Source organism: Cnephaeus nilssonii (genome assembly GCF_951640355.1).
Source record: "Cnephaeus nilssonii genome assembly, chromosome: 15".
Classification (NCBI taxonomy): Eukaryota; Metazoa; Chordata; class Mammalia; order Chiroptera; family Vespertilionidae; genus Cnephaeus; species Cnephaeus nilssonii.
In genome coordinates this window covers 50,498,196-50,515,424 of record NC_137086.1, presented here as the reverse complement: position 1 = coordinate 50,515,424, position 17,229 = coordinate 50,498,196, and positions in this window count along the sequence as shown.

Sequence of the window (17,229 nt, the reverse complement as noted above, 5' to 3'; positions counted from 1 at the left end):
CCCCAGTGGGAGGTATGCAGGAGGCAGCTGATCGATGTTTCTGACTCTCTGTCCCTCTCCCTTCCTCTCAGTAAAGAATCAATGAAATATATATTAAAAAAACTCCTATTAGATAAGAAAATAAACAAAGGTATTATTCTCCTTTAAATAATTCCCATAATTGTGAGGAGTTAATTATTTGTGTGCTCATTCAATGCCTGTACACTCCATGAAAGCAGAGAAGATATCTATTTTTTCATTTGTGTATTATGTCTAACAGTGTTTGTGACACATAGAAGTTACTTAATAAATGGATTTTCATTAGGAGAGTAGTGGAGTGTATAATCGAGCTAATGAACAAATGGAGTCTGGGAATGGAAAAGTGGACAAACCAAGCTTACTCAATTAGAAAAGAGTCCTAATTGGAGAGTAGGTTTTTTTTAAATATATTTTTATTGATTTCAGAGAGGAAGGGAGAGGGAGAGAAATAGAAACATCAGTGATGGGAAAGAATAATTGATTGGCTGCCTCCTGCACGCCCCCTACTGGGGATCAAGCCCACAACCCAGGCATGTGCCCTTGACCTGAATCGAACCTGGGACCCTTCATTCCGCAGGCCGAAGCTCTATCCACTGAGCCAAACCAGCTAGGGCAGAGAGTAGTTTTTAAAAAGTGAGGTTGGGTGATGGAAAACTAGATTTCTGTGATCTTGAGATCACAAAAGAAATTTTAATTTGATTTGGTAGAAATAAAAAGCAAGTAGACAGGATGATGAGAATACATGGAGAGATAAAATTGAAGATTATTAGCAATAATCAATTTGGTTTATCCCATTGATAACACTCTTTCTCTTTTCAAAAAGTGTTTTGGTAGTCTTAATTCATTTCTCCCTCCTCTTGAGCAGAATAATATAATGGAAATGTAAGGGGCTGGCCCTGGCCCAGTAGCTCAGTTGGTTAGAACATCGCCTCAATATACCAAGGTTATGGTTTTGATCTCTGGATTTGGGTCAGCAAAGAGTGAGGTGCATGAGGCAAAGTCTGAAGGAAACCAGCTACAAACTTTCAAGTGTCCCCTTCCAGTGAAGTCACGTGGAGTGAATTTCTTTTCCCCCAGTAATGATGTATGATGACACACAGAAAAAGTGTTGCCAATCAGGAAACCTCGTCCTAAGCTTTGTCCAGAGTCTTTATTGGAAGTCAGTTATATAGTCCTTCACCACCTTTGTGACTGACTTCAGTTACTCAAGCTCCAGACCCTCCGATAACAAAGTTGTGTTCACCATAAATCATGTTAATATAAACTATTTGGAGAAATAGTGCAATGTGGCTCAAGGCCTCAGGCATGTGGACACATCAAATAGAAAATTTTAGAAGCTCAGTTCCCAGGAGCTTGCCAAGGGCTAGCCCTGAAAACAGGCCTTTCCTGGGACTCTACGTGGTTTGAGCAGAATTAACCCTTTCCTGTGCACCCACATTTTAAAAACTGCCAGAATGTTTATTAAACAGGATTGTTTGTGCAAACCAAAAGGTAGAAGAAGGTTTAAAGAGAAGACAGAAAAGGACCAGTCTACTGGGGATAAGAAAACAATGGTACCAAAAAAAGTGTAGAATTTTAAAAAATGGCATCTACTTTACAAATGAAAGGGGAAATTATTTAGCAAAATTCAGTTGAAATTTTATTAAAATGACAATGCAAGGCACTTGATGAATACCTGTGAAGGCTTGCCCTTTTTTTATGTCTATTCTTGAATCATGAAAATGAATTATTAGTTATAAGGTATTAGTTCAGCTTCTATGGATGCTATATTTATGACAGCCCAGGCCAATAGCAGAAGATGCATTGAGAAAACAAGCTGGCAAATATACCATTACCTTTAAACATTTTCTTGTCATTCCAACCCACTAAGGGCCCCATGCATTTTATTATCAGCTCAGACTCCCTTCGGCTAGTTCAGTTAATGTTGAAATTCGTGGTCCAATAGAAAACATCCAACTTTATTTTTTTAAAACATATGATTGTGGAAATATAGATGCATATGTAATTTTGCTCAGTGAATGTCTAAAAGGGACCCTTAAATTATGAATTGATACTGATGTAGGAGCAAATGAAGTATATTCTTCTTTAAGAAGTCTAAAGAACGTTGAAATTTAGAACATATTGGGAAATCTATATATATAAAAGCCCAATATGCAAAGTGTCCCTTCGGGAATTTGACCAGAAGACCAGGATTTTGATCGCTCGCTATGATGTGTGCTGACCAGCAAGGGGTGGCATGGAATGAAGGAAGGCCTCAGCCAGCAGCTGAGGAAGGAAGGCCCCGGCTGGCAGCCGGAAGGCCCCGATTGGCCCTGATCGCTGGCCAGGCTTAAGGACCCTACCCTACCTGTGCACGAATTTCGTGCACTGGGCCTCTAGAAAATATAAAAGCAAATCCACATGGTCATCTAAATATATCAAGAGATAGCAATAATATTCTGCCACTTACAAAATTCAATGATTATCCCCACAATCAATGCTCATACCTTACTGACCCTCTCTTTTGGAGGTGGACATGCCTTAAAATCATATTCAGGCTGAATTAGAAACTGGTGAGCTGCACATAGATCAGGCTGTCTTTATCTTCAATTCATAGCCATTTATATTAAAATTGGTCTGACTAGAGAAAAGATGGTGTGTTTATCACACTCTTGCTCATGATAACATTTTATAGAAATGCTAATTTTATTTAATGCTAATTACATACATTTTTTAATTACATTACAAAAATGAATTTTGCCCCATATCATTTCCACTGGGTTGGTATTGTGTCTTCAATTGTCTTGTATTAATTCCACTGGCCTCTCCAGCTTTTACTTTTAGTTTTTATATTATTTCATAATTTGAATGTGAATTCATAAGAAGATATTTCTTAGTGCTAGTGGCTTTATTTCCAGTTTTACCTCTCTGGTTGTGAACATGGCTGACAAGTAATAAAATACTGTAACTATCAACATCTGTTCCTAATTCATCTTATTAATTAAAAAAGTAAGTTAAGGGAAGGGTATTTACAGATCCTTGGCTCCAACTTGTCAGCGAACTACTTTCTGTGAAGACTTGCACCAACCTGAGATTTCCCCAAAACATATTTTCTTTTATTTTTATTTGGCCTATAGAAAGGCAGGGTTTATGATGCTAATACAAAAGCAAATTAAAAAACAAAATTAACAAACAAAAAAACATTTCCTTCAGTTTTTGATGTTAGAGCAAAATATAAGACAATTGAGGTCAGCTAATAGGTGGTCCCATGAAATAAGCCGTATAATTTTCTACTACTCTCTGGTTGCCCTGATGAGCTCAATATGTGATAGTGGAGAGGCCTCATTTGTGAAGAACACTTCAGAAAGAAGATCTCAGGGTGTTTATATAAAGTGAAATAATGAGTGAAAAGGGCCAATGATTTCACTCTTTGAATCAAACCAGACAATTTAAAAAAGTTTAATAATGTTTCAAGATGTGTGAAAATGTACCTAGTTATTATTCTAAACTTTGTTTTTAAAATATGCTTTATGAATATTATTTTGCTATGCATGCACTGGTTTAATAAAACCAACCCCTTACTGTCTGGAGACACCCCCCTCTCCAATTGTAAGTCAAACAACTTCCTCATTTTCACTTTATAAGTCATCTCGGAAAATCATGCCTCTGAACTTAATACCAGTTCCCTTTTGAAGTCTCCCAGTTCACAGTTTGTTTCTTTCTCTATAAAATAGTCATCCTCTCTAATAAAATGGTAATATGCAAATTAACCATCACTCCGCTACATAAGCCACGCCCACCAGCCAAGCCACACCCACCAGCCAATCAGGGCGGGTATGCAAATTAACCCCAATCCAAGATGGCTACAGCCACAGTGAGCAAGGTTTCCCAGGTAACAGAGCAAGCCAAGCTTTCCATAGCCGTTGCAGGCCTAAGCCTCCACTCAGGCTACAAAGTTTCAATTATAGAAGGTAAACAAATTCAAACAAATGGCGGCAGAATGGAGCTTGAGAGAGCAGGCCAGGGTTGCCAGTGGCAACAGGGGAAGCAAAGCTTTCCGCACACCCTGGCCGGGCTCACCCGCTTAAGGCTACAAAGTTTCAATTGTAGAAGGTGAATTAACTGCCACAGAGATGGCTGCAGCCTCGGAGGGAGCAGCAGGCTTGGCTCCGCTCCAGGCTACAAAGTTTCAATTGTAGAAGGAAAATAAATTCCAGATACCAGGGCCTCCACTTGGGTCGCCAAGGGGCATGGCCGGCCTGCAAACCACCACAGGCCCCTCGCTCAGGCCGCTCCACGCCCCAAGGGAACTCCACCCTGATCCGGGACACCCTTCAGGGCAAACCAGCTGGCCCCCACCCGTGCACCAGGCCTCTATCCTATCTAATAAAAGAGTACTATGCAGATTGATCATCACTGCAACACACAATATAGCTGCCCCCATGTGGTTAAAGATCCTGCCCCCATGTGGACACAAGATGGCCACCACAAGATGGCCAGCAGGAGAGGGCAGTTGGGAGGCACCCGGCCTGCAAGGGAGGGCAGTTGAGAGGGACCAGGCTTGCAAGGGAGGGCAGTTGGAGGTGATCAACCCTGCAGGAGAGGGCAGTTAGGGGTGACCAGGCTGGCAGAGGAGGGAAGTTGGGGGCAAACAGGCTGGCAGCAGAGTGGTTAGGGGGTGATCAGGTTGGCAGGCAGAAGCGGTTAGGGGCAATCAGGAAGGCAGGCAGGCAAGCAGTTGGGAGTCAGCAGTCCTGGATTGTGAGAGGGATGTCCAACTGCCCGTTTAGGCCCGATCCCAGGGATCGGGCCTAAACGGGCAGTCGGGCATCCCTCCAGGAGTCCCAGATTGGAGAGGGTATAGGCTGGGCTGAGGGACAACCCCCCGCCATGCACGAATTTCGTGCACCGGGCTTCTAGTTAAAAATAAAGCAAAAGGAGGTTTGTTTTTACGTAAATATGACTATAACAAATGTGTGTATATTGTACATGTTACTGTAGAAATAAGATGCTGTGGTCATTGTCTGGTGTCCCTGTATTGTCTACTTGAAGCCAAATGTCATTTCAGATAACTATCCTCTAGTACAGTGGTCGGCAAACTCATTAGTCAACAGAGCCAAATATCAACAGTACAACAATGGAAATTTCTTTAAACTTAAACTTCTTCTAATGCCACTTCTTCAAAATAGACTCGCCTAGGCTGTGGTATTTTGTGGAAGAGCCACACTCAAGGGGCCAAAGAGCCGTATGTGGCTCGCTAGCCGCAGTTTGTGGACCACGGCTCTAGTACAACTGCACCAACCACCACTATCATTTATTAAGCTATTACTATGAGCTAGCACTTCAGAAAGTATTTTGCATGCACTGTTTCATTTACTACTTCTAAGAACAATCTGTAGAGAGTATAGTGTGCCTACTTTAAAGTAATTAGAATCCAGGGAAGCTAATAAAAGTGCCCAAAGTCATTGCCAAAGGTAAGTGACAAAAAAAAAAAAAATGGATACAAACCCAACTATGTTTCTGAAGTCTGCTCTCTCAACCATTGTGCTGTCTCTTCTTATGCACTTTACTTTTGGCTACAATTTTATTATTGCTACTTCTGAGTCATAAGTTTCTGAAGCAGGAAGATGAAATGAGGAGGTAAGGAGAGTGTTTTTGTTGAGCAGATAAAGAGAGTGCGGTTCAGAGGACTCAAGCAGCAAACCCAGTGTTGTGCAGTGTGGGGTATTACCAAATTCCACTAATCCCAGGTGCAGTGGCTCCACCATTCCTATCTCTGCCTGTATGCCATGCATCCCTAAAAGTAAAAGCTTCGTTTCAATGGGGTTTCCCATCTCCTTCCACCTTTTATCCCTGACTTAAAGCCAAAGCTCTCTTTGCTTATAATTTTCATAAAATACTATGACAAACGGGGTGATGAAAGGACACATGCTTTGTGCTCAAATTAAGAACAAATTTAATTTAAAAAAAACAATAACGCTATATTGGGGAACATAACCACATTGTAGTAGAAGTGGTGAGAAAGGGACAATTAGAGGTGACATCGGAGGTGATTCTCATAGACTCCGTTTTCTTTATGGAGAAAAGAAGAGAAAGGAAATGTGAGTAAAGACAGAATGAGCAAGGTGTGAAATTCTCACGGGCGTGGTATATGGATACAAACAATAACTGGAACAATTTTCCAGGGAAAGCGTGTAAAAATTTGAAGGGGTAGAGTGAGAAATATGAAACTGGGATATCACTGGATAATGGCATTTTCCAGAGAACCTAAAGGATCCGCGTCTTGTTGCCTCAGTGGATGGGAGCTGCAGAATACAAAAGCATCTCTCAGGTGAGAAAATATTCCAGGATGTTTCACAATATAGAACAATAAATTTTTCTCTGAATTCAGCCATTTTACAGAAGGGTAAAAACAAAACAAAAAAGCAGCCGTTGCATATTGAGTTGTTCACTTTGATAATTTCATAGAATGTGTGCTCAATATGTGCTTGTTGAGCATAACCCAAGGAACAGATTTAAAAAAAATTTGGATTGCTAAGAATACTACATACATAATAAATAATTTCACCACAGTGATACAAATATGTTATATATTTTCACCAGTTATTCAATCCATTAAGGCAAATGCACAAATAGAAGTATTATACAAAAGGGAAAATGAAGGGGGTAGGAGTGAGATAAAAATATTGGCATAATGGAAGAGAAAGAATGAGATTGGAAATAAAATCAATAATTAGGCATGACCTCGCCCACTAAGGCAAAACTAATATAAAACATTGACATGTAACATAATGCATGTTTTCCAGATCTGGCTTAAAATATTAGTGCCTAAAAGAAAATAAAAATGGGCATTAATTTGCTTTGTATAGCCAAAAAGTGTTTATATAATTAAAAATAGTAACATATGACATTCCAAAGAAATGTCATTTTAAATAAAGGAGTGTTTCTCAAAAGATATGATTTAAAAAGTACGTGTAAACATTTTAAATCTATTTACTACTATGACATTGCTCCCTACTGCAGAGTTTTTCTGATATCACAGAGAGGGGTGCACATATGCAGTTTATTCCAGCTGGTTAACAGCACTATTTAAATTCAGAGGCATCACACACTGCTTAATAATTTACAGTCCATGTGGAACACTATATCATATATTATTTATGATAGCAAAAGCTCAGGGACATAACAATACAGAATATATTTCTCAAGCTCCAATTATTGCCTTTCGGGTCACTTTAGAGTGAAAAATTTTTGATTTGCTACTTAGGGAAGTCACTATTCATATCATCCAATGAAAGAAACATCACTGATTGATGGCAACCTCTGGAGTGAGGTTAGAAAAAAAAAAAAAAAACTAATGGAGAGGTGGGTGGTGAGCCGCCGATGGTCGCACTCACAATACTCCTGAGTCGTTCAGATCTAAAAATTGTCTTTAAGCAAGGCTGACCTTAGCCATTAAGGAAAAAAAAAGGTATCTGTCTAGATGCCAAGAAACTACTCTTTCCCTGCCAAAAATAACTCTTCCACCTAGTTCACTGAAGCCACTGAGGGATGATCTGTAAACACATCTTCATGTACTGGTTTAAAAAGCATAATGGATTCTGTGGAATACCACAATGATGCCACTCCCCACTTAAGGACTAAGGTATTCACACCCCCAATTTCTGGGTATATTGGCATCATAAAATGTCAACTGACCCCCTCTCTGGAAATCGCAGTATTCAGAAGAACACTGACTTCCCAAGGTTACACTATCCTCAATGAGGAGCAGCCAGATTCCAATGATGGGTCAATGCAAGGAAATAAGGTCTTGGCCTTTTTGCTTTAAGTAAACAACTCTATAAGATTATTCCAAGTCCAGAATTCCCCATGGAACAAGCTGAAGACTTTGTGGTAACTGTATCTCAGTTTGGTGCCTCCCTCTGCCCTGTCCCTCACTCTCCCACTGTTGTTGATCACAGAGGCACTAGTCAATTTCACCCACACATACCAGCTTCAGAATCCTTCCTGAGGAATCTGACCTAAGACAGTTTGTGTCAAGAATTCCTCAGGAAGATGACTTGAAACTACAGATTTGGAGCTGCCACCAGCCAGCTGGCAATGGGAACTCCATCACTGCTAGAATGTGGAACATTTCAGTGCCTTGCTTGCCTGAGCAGTGCACTAATTGAGACCTTCACCCTTGTAAACCAGAAGGGCATGTGCACTACTAAGGGCATATCTTGGGTATTTAAGAATTCTGTGTAAGTAATAATGATCCTTTCTAAGAACTGTTGATCCATTGGATAAAAAAATAAAAGGCACAGTATTATTAATGACCAATTGAAAGCTCAGAGCGAAAGCTCAAGGAATTCCTTGGTAATATATACCAAAATTCTATTTTCTCTGCAGTTGGCCTTAAGATCAGGCACAGGACTTAAGTAGCAAAGTTGTAGAGGAAATTGAATTCTCAAATTTAGAATATGCCTTACGAAGAGGAATTAGGAAAGATTAAAACCCAGAAGTAGGTGATAAGGCTCATCTGGGTAAATGTACTCCAAAATACAAAATACTCAAATACTTCTGAGGACTCAGGATCCATCTAAGAGGCCCATTACTACTTGTGAAATGCTAGAGCTCCCCCTTTGATTGAAATCAATAGGAGTCATAACCTGGCAAGAAAGCATGCACCCCAATCAGGATCTATCCACACCTCTCCTTTAATCCACAAGATCAATAATTAGGATCAGGTTACAGCATAACCAAACTGGGAAAGTACAGGGCCTACTGCAAGGGGAAGGAGACCATGTCCTAGATTCAGTGCTGGACTCAGTCAACATTTACTATTAGGTGTCAGGGAAGACCTCATAGGATTATCTTTTGAGGATGCTGAATTAAGGAGAGAACATAAAGCTGAAAGTAGGGTTTATGAATGAACTCCTATAATATAAGATTTCATATCTTGGCAAGGTACTTGGAAATGATAATGGCATAGTGCTAAAGATGGTTTTTGAAGCTTGGTAAGGTGATAACCCATTTTGAATGATCTAGAAATGCAAGCAACATATGACTAAAAAACTCACTAATAGGGAGACAAGAAGACATTTGTTTTACTCTAATGATACAGTGTGCACTGTTGAGCCATTCAGTGATTGCCTTCTGCAGATCAGAGCTAGCAGTTAGAGATGGCTGTTATAGCATTGGGCTCAAAAGTTGGGATAGGAATAATAAGATTGTAAAAAAATAGAAAAAAGGTGGTGGACAGGTGGTGCAATCATCATAATAAGTAAGACTATCTGAGAGGTAACAGAATAATATATAAACTAAGGAAGATCTAAAAAACCTATCAAGATGCTTAAAAATACTTGAAGTCCCTAGAGAATTAGTTTCAACCAGGAGAAATTTAGCTTCTCAAGGGCCATTTGGCAATGTCTAGGGATATTTTTGATAGTCCCAACCTGGAAAACGATGCTACCAACATCAAGGAGGTAGAGGCAGGGATTGCTCTATACATCCCACAATGCACAGGGCAGTCCTCCACGAGAAAGAATCCCCCAGACTACATGTAATGTCCACAGTTCTGAGATTGAGAAATCCTGCTGTAGGAATAAGGAAGATAGAATCAAAATAAATAAGGATAGCTCATCAAGAGGTAGAGGACAGACATTACCAAACAACTCATGACTCCTAGGTTAATTTCCAGGTTGAGGCAAGTTTTCCAGATCCAGAACCCAAGGACTAAGGGAAACATTGGGGGTCCCGGGGAAAGACATTGAAAGGCCATAGTTATTGTATAATATAATGATTCACATAGTCCTTTTCCAAATAGACCAATAGCCATTTACTTGGTTAACTGCATACTGGAAAAAGGGAATACACAAATATTTTCAAGGGCAGAGAAGTCAAGCCGATACTATTTATGGACAAAAGAGTTATTAGGGTTCCTAGCAGGGGCATATGTGTGTATGTGTGTAGGGGGAAGAAGATAATAAATAAGTGTTGGTACATATTGGAGTCTTAGTGTGTCCGCTATTTCCACAGACCCAGCCAGTAATTATTTTCAAATGTTCTCAAAGTATATTTGAAATTAACATGTATAAGATTTGACAGAATTCTAAAATTTGTTACTTGACCTCCATCAGATAATTTACAGTAGTGAACACCTCTATAACTGCTTTTCCTCACTGCCAGTCAAATAGTAAAACAGAATCACTCTCTTATCCCAGAGAGAATGGTCAAAAGTATTGTCACCTTTAAAAGATAAAGGAGGTTTCCAGCAAAAGTGGTGTAATATGGACTACTGCCTAAAGCAAATAAAATATAAGAAAATTTATATAAAATAACAATCTTACAAAAAGTAGATATGAAACAAAGAGAGTATTGTGTGAAATATGAGAAACAGACAAGGAGAACCCTAATATTGTTCAAGTTCACTGTTCTTGATAGAGTTTTCAGGCACAGCACAAGAAGACAGAACCCAAGGAGAGTCTGGCAGACTAACACAATTGAGGATTTGGAATTGAGAATCTAGGGAGAGCAAGGAGGGTGGAATTTTAAGGATAGCAGAAAAGAAAGCAACTTAAGGAGAGAATACTGGAGATCTGCAGAGGGTCCTCCTTGAATGTTCAGCAGAGTAGTGATCAATACATGTGTAAGGGAAAACTACCTGGCCCAAGAAAAGAGTCACTTGAAAGGACTGAGGCAACAGTATCCAATACTCACACAAAGTAAGAAATATTGCTTACCATACACTCAGAATTACAAACCTCATAACCCATGATGGTCTGAGTGAGTAGACTAATCAGAAGGCTTTTGCTTTAGTGGTAATACAGGTCTAGCCTCACCTAACAGATCTTAAAAGCTAGGCCAAAAAGGATTAACTTTTTTCCAAATACTTAGCAACATCCCAAGATTCAACACCCAAAATAGTAAAATTTACAATGTTTGGTATCAAATAAAATAGTACCAGATATTCAAGAGTCAGAATTAGCAGATGCTGTTATACATAAATACAATTTAAAAATATATTGTATACTTCATTCATTCCTGCTCCTTTCTAAAATTAAATTAATAATAATAATAATGATTAATAATAATAATAATAATGGCCTGAGTAAGTCATCCTATGACAGTTTCATCTAATCATCAAGTCAGGTACTAGATGTTCTCTTTGGGTTTTTTTATTTACTCACAAATCTCTCATAAAAAGAGGCAAGATACAAGGTCTCAATTTAGGCTTAATGTAGAATCAGTCAGATCAAGCTTTGGTCTACAATTGTTTTGCTCCACTACAGAATAGTCTAAGAAAAAATATGACTCCATAACTCTTAAATTATGTGCTGCTGCAGTCTATATATTATTCTAGAGTATTTCATGAAGAAGGATTTCCTGTCTGCAACAGTCTTTTAGATTTTTTTAAGTCTGCTAAGCAAACACACACATATTTCAACACAACTTTGTCTAATCACAAAAGTTAGGGTTTGCTTATTAGAACTTTGTGTTCTTTCCAGAAATAGACTGAAAATGGCCTCTTTGTCTACTACTGAGCTATCGGTGGGGAACCAGGGTTAGATTTGGAGGTGGTTCTCATAAGAGAAGCTAAAATTCTGCCTGAAATTCTCTGCCTGAGATTTTTCATATGCATCATCTTCTTTAGGTTTAGACACATATCCAAATATGATCACAAATTCCACATAAAGAAAAAAAGTGTTCAAAATTGTCAAATAATTGTCTGTCTTTGGAATCAGGTAGATGATCAATTTTGCACCTGTACGTTGAGAAAAATTTTTATGCCATTAGGCTATAACGATCTAACTATGAGAGAACTTTGAGGCTTGAGGATATAAAATACATACATATATAATCTATTGTAGACTAAAAAAAACAAAGTCAGAACTTAACACTTTAATTTTCAGATTATAATAATGAAATACAATGACTGAAACTGATAAGGCTGGAAGTGAGCAACCATTTTCTTAATCTAGTTTACTCTCATCCTTACCTGTGTGTGGTTTATTGCAACATGACTTAGAGCTTTCATTCATGCTATAAACCTATCTGTTGTGAACTTTCTCTTTCTATTACTTTTATTTTTATTTTAAAGAATTTGTATTGATTTTTTAGAGAGGGAGAGAGAAAAACATCTATCAGCTGCCTTGTGCATGCCCCCTACTGGAGATCAAGCCCACAACCTAGGCATGTGCAAACCAGCAAACTTTCCGTGCATGGGATGATACCCAGTCAACTGAGCCTCACCAGCCAGAAAGATTATTTAAATTTTTGCCTTATTTAAATTTCATTGAATGTTTTTCTCTTCCAGAAAGTAAATTATTGTCATTGGAAAGGGACGAGGACAGAGGTGGGTCTATCCCAGGATGGTCTGGAATATGTAAACCATTTGCTCCTAAGTGTCCTTGGTTAGGGAAGATAAAAGTTTGCAATTTATAATCTGACTCTAAATTGCTCAGCTTTTTAACTATTTTTCTCAGTTTCCCCATTCCACTTGTCAAGGAATTTTCCTATTTTCTTACTATCCTGCCTCATTATCATCATTCCATTCCAGTCCCACACTGATTACTTGTTTTCCAGAGTTCTTTTTAGTGGAATTAAGCAACATATTGTTCTTTAGTTGTGACCTCTAGCTACATTTATCTTGATTTCTAGGGAGACATCTTGGAATTAAACTCAATGTATTGTGCTACTGTTACCTTTAGCCTTCAACATACTCAATCTGCTTTCACTGGTTCATTGCCCTAATTCTGTGGTCGGCAAACTGCGGCTCGCGAGCCACATGCGGCTCTTTGGCCCTTTGAGTGTGGCTCTTCCACAAAATACCACGGCCTGGGCGAGACTATTTTGAAGAAGTGGCATTAAAAGAAGTTTAAGTTTAAAAAATTTGGCTCTCAAAAGAAATTTCAATCGTTGTACTGTTGATATTTGGCTCTGTTGACTAATGAGTTTGCCGACCAGTGCCCTAACTTCATAAATAGTTGAGACTTTTTTTTTTTTTTACTTTGAATTTTCTAATTATCCCTCTCATTTCATTGACTGCTAAATATCTTAGAAAGCTGCTCAAATCTCCTGACTATTTTTGTTTATCTTACATTCCCTTTCTCAATCTCCTGCAGCTAAGATTGTCCCAAATTAAAATTTTAAATGCCAACTAAGGTGTTCAATTATTCATCCACTCATTTTTTTTCTGGGTCTCTTTTTGCATTTCTTTCCAATTTGAAGTTATAAACTATATCTGTAAGAGCCAGCTAAGATTTTTTAAAATGTTTAATTATTTATTGATGTCTTATACTATAGAAGTTAAGATTTGGGTGCTCTGAAATCAAGCGTCCTAGGTTTTAATCTCTGTTCCACCATTTCTGTGTTGTTCCCAGCAAGTTACTTGCTCAAAACTCAAATTTGTGGGTTGTAAAATCAGAATTTAAAAAGGACCTGGTCCACAAGGTTGTGGTGGAGATTGCATGAGTATGTAAAGTGACTGGCATACAAAATGTAAGCACCAATTGTTTTTTATTATCTACTAGAGGCCTGGTGCACAAATTTGTGCATGTGTAGGGTCCCTTGGGGTGGCCTGTAGAGATCGGGCCCCAGCTTGTGCCCCCAGCCTTGCAGCCCCACAGCCCGCCTGGCACCCCGCCTTGGCCTGGCACCACCTGCTCACCTGTCCTGCTTCCATAGGGGGCCATCAGGGCCGGGAGCGCCTCCACTGCTGCCCGCAGCCAGTGCCATGTCACTGACACCCACCATGCTCCGCATCACTCCCTGGTGGTCAGTGCAATCAAACTCTGGGTCTCCCTGTTGACTTCCCAAGGGGACAATTTGCATATTAGGCTTTTTATTATATAGGATAATTGATTTATTCTGCCCTCCCTGGGCTTTCTCTGAGGGGCGTAGACTTAAAGTCCTTGAAAGAGGTGCTATCAATGTATTTGTTTTTGGGACTGTTAGGGTTTGGTCTGTGGCTCAGACCAAAAGTAAAAGAAGAGAGGTAGAGAGGGAGTTTATTTTAATTTCCAAGAAGGGAAAGGACCAAGTATTGCTAATCAATATAGGGCAAGAAACAAAAGGCAGCTTCCCCTTTTAAAGGGTAATGGCTGCTGTTGCTAATCAACAAGGAAGGGAGGAGGATTTGGGCTGAGACTGTCCAATAGAGGTGTCTTATCAGTATTTCCCCCAAGCCTGTAAAACATTCTTAAAGCAAAAGTTATGAAGAGTTCAAAAGAGGCTTATTTGAAAGTGGTGAGGGCAATTTCTACTAACTAGAGATTCCTTGGAGTAAATTATCCCTGAGTTGTCAAACACCCGGGAGGATAGGGAATGCAAGAATGTAGCCTTGAGAGTAGCTTATCTTGTCTTGCAGTTTGAATAGAGGAATAATAAGAAAAGTGGCAACTAGTTACCTTTAACTCTGCTACTAGAGTTTTATTTTTTCAGAGGCTAAAAATTGCATGCATTTTTTGAAGAACTGATGGTTGAATAAATGAGTACTGACATGAAGCAGAATGGGATATTAGGAGCCTACATGAAACTGAGAAAGGGATTTAAGAAGGTCCAGGCTGTACCCAATTAGACACTTGTCAGTCCCTGGTCCTAGAAATGCAGCATCATGGGAGATATGCAAATGTTTAAAAAGTACTAAACGGAAGCATGTAATAACTTGATAAGCTATAGCTCAATTTTTTATGTCAATTCATCTAATCTAAATCTTAGGCTTTCTTTTTTTAATTCACAAATATTTTAAACTATAGCTAAATATTCAGAATTAATTTGGAATCTTCAAATTTAAAAACTGGAAATAACTATGAAGTCATGTGAACTGTACATATCTCTAAAGAACATAAATTAAGTCAGTCTACATATCTTAGGAAAAATAACAAACTAAGATTACTTACTATTGCTATAGCAAGTAGTTGACCAATTTGTTGGGAAATATAGCGAATACAAATTAAACAAAGGTATTTCACTTAAAATTTAATAACTCACTTTTTTACATGGAGTAGTAAGCAGGAAACTTTGACTTCCATTGGTAAGTATGACTCTTTGCTAGTATATTTCATATTAATTATTTATTTTAAGTACCATCATGTCTTAATGGTTTCTTACAAACTTTACTGTTTCTAGTTAATGATAAATTTTATTTAATACTCATATATTTGCGATTTGGTTTTTCCTTCAGGGTAACCTCTTAATACTGTTTATAATGCTATCCCCAGCATTTTTTTTCCTAATCCTCACTAAAGGATATTTTTTCCATTGATTTTTTCTGGAGAGATAGATAGATAGATAGATAGATAGATAGATAGATAGATAGACGATAGATAGAGAGACATCGATGTGAGAGAGATACATCCATTGGTTAACTCCCACATGTTGGGGCTGGGGAGCAAACCTGAAACCCAGGTATGTTCCATTGGCCCAGAATTGAACCCACAGCCCTTCAGTGTGTGGGGCCAACACTGTATCCACTGAGCCACACCAGCCAGGGCTATCCCAGGCATTTTTTAAAACATCCTTAATGGCGTAACCTTACTGTAGGGAGTAGAGATTTTAAAAAAAGATTATCTAATTAACACTGAAAAAATGGTGTTAGGACTGGAAACTGTAAAGCTAAAGATAAATGTACTATATTTGGTAAATGTATTCCACATTGATGTATGGCAGTGATTTTAACTTGGTGTGCCATGAGAATTTTTTAAAACACCTGGCAATTTACTTAGGGGCACTGACCTTTTTTTCCCTTAGAATGTCAAATTAAAAAAAAATGACAATAGCCAACACAAGAATAGCTGTCTGGTGTGAATGAATCAAAATTATATCTTTTTTTTTTTGTCAGATCAGCAAAAAATATATCTTTTTTCTGTGTGCCGCAGAATTTTAGTAATTAGTTTATGTGTGTCATGAGATGAAAAAGGTTGAAAATCACTGATGGGTTATGTAACAATTCTGAATCTGCTTTATATGTTTGTTAGGCTAAATAAGTTAAAAAATATGTGGTGGGTTGTGGGGCCATGTTTCTCACTGTTGGACAGGAAAATACAGAAAAGCAAGAGAAAAGATCTAGAATGAATGATGTACTAGACTGGAGTAAGATATAAGTATGAACTCAGGTTTAGTTTAATATAGATTCAGATGAACAGATACAGAAATAACATTGTGTGTGTGTGTGTGTGTGTGTGTGTGTGTGTACATATATTAGTAGTATGCATGCATATTTAACCTACATAGTTTGCTAAGAGAATTTGGAAACAATAGCAATCCAATAGCTGTGAGCACACCTAGTGCTAAGGTTTTGGTTTCTAACTGTCATTAATAAATGAAAAGGACAAGGGCTCCCTGTCGAAATGGCTGATTCTAGGGTCAGGTCAGGTAATGTACCAGATGAGCCCTGAGCACCTTCTAGTACCAGACAGCAAGAAAGTGCTCAATGGAGTAAGAAGTACAAATTGGTTGTTACAGAATACTCATGGGGATGTAAAGTACAGCAAAGGGAATATAGTCAGTAATATTCTAATAACAATGCATGTGTCAGATGGGCGTGAGATTTATCAGGATGATCACTTAAGTTCTGTAAGGTATAATTACTAGGGTGTGCACATGAAACTAATATAATAATGTATGTCAACTGTAATTGAAAAATAAATAATTGATTCAAAAAACAAAACAAAAAAATCCAATTAACTAAAAAAAAATGTGCACAAAAAACTGAGGGGAACGTGTCAAAAAAATATAGAAGACAAATTGAAAGAGCTACTAGGAAATGACAGAAAAAAAAGAATGAAAGAAAGCTACTGATGGTCAAAGCTGGAACAATTTTAGTAATAAAATGCATAGTGTGGTATTAGATTACAAACTATTGTTTAAATATGAATGAGTCCATACTAATATTACTAAATGATCTAACAAGTAAATATGTGGGGAAGAAGGGACAAATCCTCTTCACAAAAGAATTAAAAGTAATATAATAAGTAAATACTGCCCCCTCCAGGAGATGGAGCTGAATTCCATACCTATTTATGTTTAAATGCATAGAAAACTAAATTAAAAGGAAACTATCTTAATCTGAATGAGTATATCCAAAAATCTACAAAGAACTTATTTAATGTTAATGTTAAAACATTTCCATTTGTAAATAAAAATGCAAAACATAGGAATACTAGCCAGTGATGCAAACAAAGAAAAAAAATTAAATGTCTGCTCAATAAAAAAGGAGACAAACATGCTATTTTTAACAAATGACATGAT